The sequence below is a fragment of the Gymnogyps californianus genome, unplaced genomic scaffold (assembly GCF_018139145.2).
Source record: "Gymnogyps californianus isolate 813 unplaced genomic scaffold, ASM1813914v2 HiC_scaffold_46, whole genome shotgun sequence".
Taxonomy (NCBI): Eukaryota; Metazoa; Chordata; class Aves; order Accipitriformes; family Cathartidae; genus Gymnogyps; species Gymnogyps californianus.
The window spans coordinates 122,945-129,523 of record NW_026114356.1 but is presented as its reverse complement, the minus strand read 5'-3'; positions in this window follow the sequence as shown (position 1 = coordinate 129,523).

The following is a 6,579-nucleotide window of genomic DNA, read 5'->3' as shown; positions in this document are numbered from 1 at the left end:
GTTCAAGCATACCCAGCTGGACCCAACTTGTAGTCTAGAAAAAGAAACCATTTCTGAGTGTTTCTAGAAGCTGCTTTAAAAAGAAACAGCTGAAGGAGAGATTAGATTTTTTCTTTAGATTTAAAAAAAAAATATCGCCATTAAGGATGGAAAAAGTATATACTTGCTTTCTTTATGTTTGCTCATAAAACCCAAGAAAACTATTTTACTCTGCTATCTAAAAAAACCAGAAAAAAGTATCTCATCTGCTTCAGGTGAGTGAAATTTTGAGGGACTGTGTTAGACTAAAGCTATTTTTCTGGCATATTTTTAGTTCTTGATTTCTACTGTATTTTTGCAAACAAATTTTAGACCTAAGGGACCAATTTCTCAGCTAATATAAATGAGCACAGCCCCACTGACTTGAATGGGGCTATGCTGGTTTATGCCCACTGGGGATTAGCCTAACCATAGGCTTTATAAGCTTTCTAAAGTTAAAGGAACAGGCTTGTTCCATATTTAGCTGCTGAAAGAAAAGGAGAAGTATGCACACAGATTAATGCAAACTACAGCTTTAAATGATAAACTACTAAATATTTGGATGACTTAAATATTAATTGTAAAAATGTACTACATTCGGTGAGATAGCCAGAAAATTACAACCTATATACATACATATTCCACAATTGTTCAGTAGGTGGCAGTTAAAAGCTTAGATAAGCTTTGCAGTCGCCATTTAGGCAGTAGCACCAGCAGAGGCTGGAGTCAGTCCATCTGTAAAAGCAGAAAGTGAGAGAGGCTACAATCAAGCCAACAAAAGCATTAAACACGGCCCAGGCACTTGGGGAGAAAGTGGGAAAGGAGCAGAGCCGCAAGAGCACAAGCCTCAGCACACAGCAGACAAAAGCCACCACAATACGCAAGAGAAAGAAGCAGATGATGGAGCTATAACCCCTTGATTAAAACATGAACACCTTTCTGGTGGAGAAAACCCACAGCAGAGAGGGTGAACAGTTGATGCAATGACAGGCAGAAACTGAAGAGCATTTGGAGCCTTCTGTTCCTTCACAGGTAAATTTTTTCCATCATTTTTCTACATCGCCTCATATAACAAACATAGCAATGCATTGATATTAGAGGTCTTTATTTCCTTTGGCCAAAATCCACAATCCTCACTCTGGCAAAATTCCCACTGAAGTCAATAGAGTTTTGCATGAGTTATGACTGCAGGATTTGATCTAATTGTATATGTAGAGAACATGGCATGTTATAAGTTGGGCTGGAAAGGAAGCCAGAAGCTGGTCACATCCATACTGACCAGATAACAACATTATTTTTCAGGGTGCTTGGATGCTAGTAATGGCTTTATGACATTTCTTTTAACTGCCTTTCATTAAAACTCAATGTGCTGAATTTTGCCCTAATTTATACCACTGCCATTGCAGTGGTTTAAGGAAAGGTTGCATTTTTTTAAATGAAAGCTACATTTTACCTTATGTGATGAAAGAATGTACAAGTGTTGAGTCTGAATAAAATAACACCAGATGTTGCTTTCTTTGAAACAAATATAACTTTGCAGTATTCCACTCACAGATGGGCAATATTTTATTTATTCAGTAGCTTGTGTCACTCTCAATTAAAAGAAAATATAAATCATGAAGGGCCATTCTGTGTGAGTGTCTGTGAATGACATTAATTCAGAGCTGATAATACTTCCTCTCTTGCTATGTTCTCCATAAACTGTGGGATGTTCTATATGCTGCAGCACTCAGTCACAGCCAGGTCAGCTCAGAATGGAGCACCAAGATTTGATGTAATTTCTTTAAAGTATTTTTGAAATGTGTTGGGTTTGCGAGTGCTTAATTATATATGAATATGTATATGCCTATTTATAAATGCACATAAGTATAGGCATGTGCCACATATTCTTCCATATAAATGAAGCCGTTACAATTGATTGTTGTTATACCTTTGCCAGGGTTTACAATTTATTGTGTCTAGAATGTTTTCAGATCCCAAGTTTTTTAATTCTGGGTCAGACGGCTATTTTGGCTTGGGATTTGTTTGGGGTTTTTTTTCATTTCTGACTGATAGACTTCGGTCATTTTTCAGGAGCTGCCCTCCAGGAAATCCAGCTGTACTTACTCTAGTCAGTAGTGCTCAGTTGGAATGGCATCTGTGCCATCATTCAGGAACTATGAAATGTGATATCCCTCCAGGTTTCATGTTATATCTCGCACTGCACACTGCATTTGTGGGAGTCTTGCATGAATAACTGTCCAAACACAGAAAAGGTTCAAATACACAGCTGCAAATCAATGGCCCCATGTAACTGAACATCTGGGGCAATAATTGCAATGTACAGCTATTTATCTTCATTCCTGAGAAGACAGAAGAATGATTGGGTATAAGTGGGTTGTGAATACATTTCCACTGGAAGGTTTCAAACCATTAGAGCAGCAAGGTTCTGGAATTACCTTCTCATTGAAGTAATAGAAACAAAAGGCTTTAAATGTTTTTTTTTTTCAGCTGGAACTTGATTCGTTTATAGAATCATAGAATCATTTAGGTTGGAAAAGACCTTTAAGTTCATTGAGTCCAACCATAAGCCTAGCACTGCCAAGTCCACCACTAAACCATGTCCCTAAGTGCCACATCTACACGTCTTTTAAACACCTCCAGGAATGGTGACTCCACCACTTCCCTGGGCAGCCTGTTCCAATGCTTGACAACTCTTTCGGTGAAGAAATTTTTCCTAATATCCAATCTAAACCTCCCCTGGCACAACCTGAGGCCATTTCCTCTTGTCCTATCACTTGGTACTTGGGAAAAGAGACCGACACCCACCTCGCCACAACCTCCTTTCAGGTAGTTGTAGAGAGCGATAAGGTCTCCCCTCAGCCTCCTTTTCTCCAGGCTAAACAACCCCAGTTCCCTCAGCTGCTCCTCATAGGACTTGTTCTCTAGACCCTTCACCAGCTTCGTTGCCCTTCTTTGGACCCTCTCCAGCACCTCAATGTCTTTCTTGTAGTGAGGGGCCCAAAACTGAACACAGTATTCGAGGTGCGGCCTCACCAGTGCCGAGTACAGGGGGACAATCGCTTCCCTAGTCCTGCTGGCCACACTATTTCTGATACAAGCCAGGATGCTCTTGGCCTTCTTGGCCACCTGGGCACACTGCCGGCTCATGTTCAGCCGGCTGTCGACCAACACCCCCAGGTCCTTTTCCACCGGGCAGCTTTCCAGCCACTCTTCCCCAAGCCTGTAGCATTGCATGGGGTTGTTGTGACCCAAGTGCAGGACCCAGCACCTAGCCTTGTTGAATCTCATACACTTGGCCTCGGCCCATCGATCCAGCCTGTCCAGATCCCTCTGTAGAGCCTTCCTACCCTCAAGCAGATCAACACTCCCGCCCAACTTGGTGTCATCTGCAAACTTCCTGAGGGTGCACTCGATCCCCTCATCCAGCTCACTGATAAAGATATTAAACAGAACTGGCCCCAATACTGAGCCCTGGGGAACACCACTTGTGACCGGCTGCCAACTGGATTTAACTCCATTCACCACCACTCCTTGGGCCCGGCCATCCAGCCAGTTCTTAACCCAGAGAAGAGTACACCCATCCAAGCCATGAGCAGCCAGTTTCTCCAGGAGAATGCTGTGGGAAACAGTGTCAAAGGCTTTACTAAAGTCCAGGTAGACAACATCCACAGCACATCCGGGACCTCCCCGGTTAGCCAGGACTGCTGATAAATGATTGAAAGTGACTTGGTGAGCAATTCCACCAGCTCCCTCAGTACCCTTGTGTTGTGGTTTAACCCCAGTCAGCAACTAAGCACCACGCAGCCGCTTCCCCCTTCCCCCTCCCAGTGGGGTGAGGAGGAGGAAAGAGGGGAAAAAAAGTAAAACTCATGGGTTGAGATAAGAACAGTTTAATAACTAAAGTAAAATATAATACTAACAATACTAATAATGAAATATAATAATAATAATAGGAATGAAAAGGAATATAACAAAAAAGGAGGGGGAGGAAGGGAAAAAACAAAACAAAACAAAACAAACCCCACCAGTGATGCACAATGCAATTGCTCACCACCCGCTGACCGATGCCCAGTTAGTTCCCGAGCCACGATCCGCGCCGCCCGGCCAACTCTCCCCTGTTTATATACTGGGCATGACGTTCCATGGTATGGAATACCCCTTTGGCTAGTTCGGGTCAGCTGCCCCGGCTCTGCTCCCTCCCAGCTTCTTGCACACCTGCTTGCTGGCAGAGCAGGGGAAACTGAAAAGTCCTTGGCTTAAGATAAGCGCTCCTTAGCAACAACTAAAACATCAGGGTGTTATCATCAACATCATTCTCACACTAAATCCAAAACACAGCACTATACCAGCTACTAAAAAGAAAGTTAACTCTGTCCCAGCCGAAACCAGGACACCTTGGGTGGATCCCATCTGGCCCCATAGACTTGTGCATGTCTAAGTGGTGTAGCAGGTCACTAACCATTTCCCCTTGTATTATGGGGGCTTCATTCTGCTCCCCGTACTTGTCTTCCAGCTCAGGGGGCTGGGTATCCCGAGACAACTGGTCTTACTATTAAAGACTGAGGCAAAGAAGGCATTAAGTACCTCAGCCTTTTCCTTATCCTTTGTCACTATGTTTCCCCCCCGCATCCAGTAAAGGATGGAGATTCTCCTTAGCCCTCCTTTTGTTGCTAATGTATTTATAGAAACATTTTTTATTGTCTTTTACAGCAGTAGCCAGATTAAGTTCTAGTTGGGCTTTGGCCCTTCTAATTTTCTCCCTGCATAACCTCATGACATCTTTATGGTCCTCCTGAGTTGCCTGCCCCTTCTTCCAAAGGTCATAAACTCTCTTTTTTTCCCTGAGTTCCAGCCAAAGCTCTCTGTTCAGCCAGACCAGTCTTCTTCCCCGCCGTCTTGTCTTTCAGCACATAGGGACAGCCTGCTCCTGTGCCTTTAAGTTTTCCTTCTTGAAGAATGTCCAGCCTTCCTGGACTCCTTTGCCCTTCAGGACTGCCTCCCAAGGGACTCTGTCAACCAGGCCCCTAAACAGGCCAAAGTCTGCCCTCTGGAAGTCCAAGGTAGCAGTTCTGTTAACCCCTCTCCTTACTTCTCTGAGAATCAAAAACTCTATCATTTCATGATCGCTATGCCCAAGATGGCCTCCAACCATCACATCACCCACAAATCCTCCTCTGTTCACAAACAACAGGTCCAGCAGGGCCCCTTCCCTAGATGGCTCACTCACCAACTGCGTCAGGAAGTTATCATCTTCCACACACCCCAGGAACCTCCTAGACTGTTTCCTCTCTGCTGTATTGTATTTCCAGCAGACATCTGGTAAGTTGAAGTCCCCCATGAGAACAAGGGCTAGCGATCGTGAGACTTCTCCCAGCTGCTTATAGAATATTTCATCTGCCTCTTCATCCTGGTTGGGTGGTCTATAACAGACTCCCACCATGATATCTGCCTTGTTGGCCTTTCCCCTGGTTCTTACCCATAAACACTCGACCCTTTCATCACCACGAGGGTTCACCTCACTCCATGGTGTCTATTCCTCCAGCCCAATAAGCTACTCGGCTGGTGATAGAATGGGATGCATTTGCCAGGTCGGGTCCTAAATTTAAGAAAACTCCTGGACCCCAAAAGCCGTTTGCTTCACTTCCATTCAGCATTATTCAGTCGCCACCACTTAGGCAGATTCACCACAAATACTGTTTCAGTTTCATCTGGCTTTCTGCCGTATTTTTCTTGTAAATTTGCCAATTGTAACAGATCCCAGGGAGTGATTCGCATAGTATATCACAGAGCACCACCCCGAGGTCCTTCAGACTGTTGTTTTAATGATGGGTCTGGCTTCATATTCAGGGGTATTTGAGGGAAACAAAGAATCATCTTCCCCTTGTTCGCTATCATCAGGGTCACCCCATATAATTCCATCCCATTCTTCAGGGGATACAATTAATTTCCTAATTAATTTCCTAAAACGTCAGGGGGATGAGGAGCCCGCATAAGCATAATTTCAACCTTTTCTTCCAATTTTTGTTTTTTCTCCTTTTCTTCCTGTAACTGTTTCTGCAGCTGCTCAATTTTCAAGGACAATAATAACTCGGCTGCCTTTCTGCCTTCTATTTCCTCTCTCAGATCTTGTTTTTCTCTATTTATGTTTTTCCTTTCCTGAAAAGCGGCTTCTAGGCAGGTGCCTAACATCTTACAAATAATTCCTTTTCCTTTACCATCCTTTATATGGTCCCTGGCCACCTTTAGCTGTTCTTCCACAGCTTTCCAATCATGCCAATTATCACGAGCCCATTCTTCTGAGAATCTGGGACTTGGACTTACTCCATGCCTCTGTAAGTAATCAGTGATACTATTTGCCATCCTGCCAACTATGCCAATTTGTCGCGGATGATCGATTTAGGATCCTTAAAGAATCTGTAAAAGTGCGACTTAACAGAGTTCGATGGCAAGGTTCACTCTATTACTTACTACATGGGAGAAACATACAAAGGAAAATCAAGTTAGAATCCATTTTCCATGATTTGCACAGAGATCGGAGATGCAAAAAGGTAAGGGAGA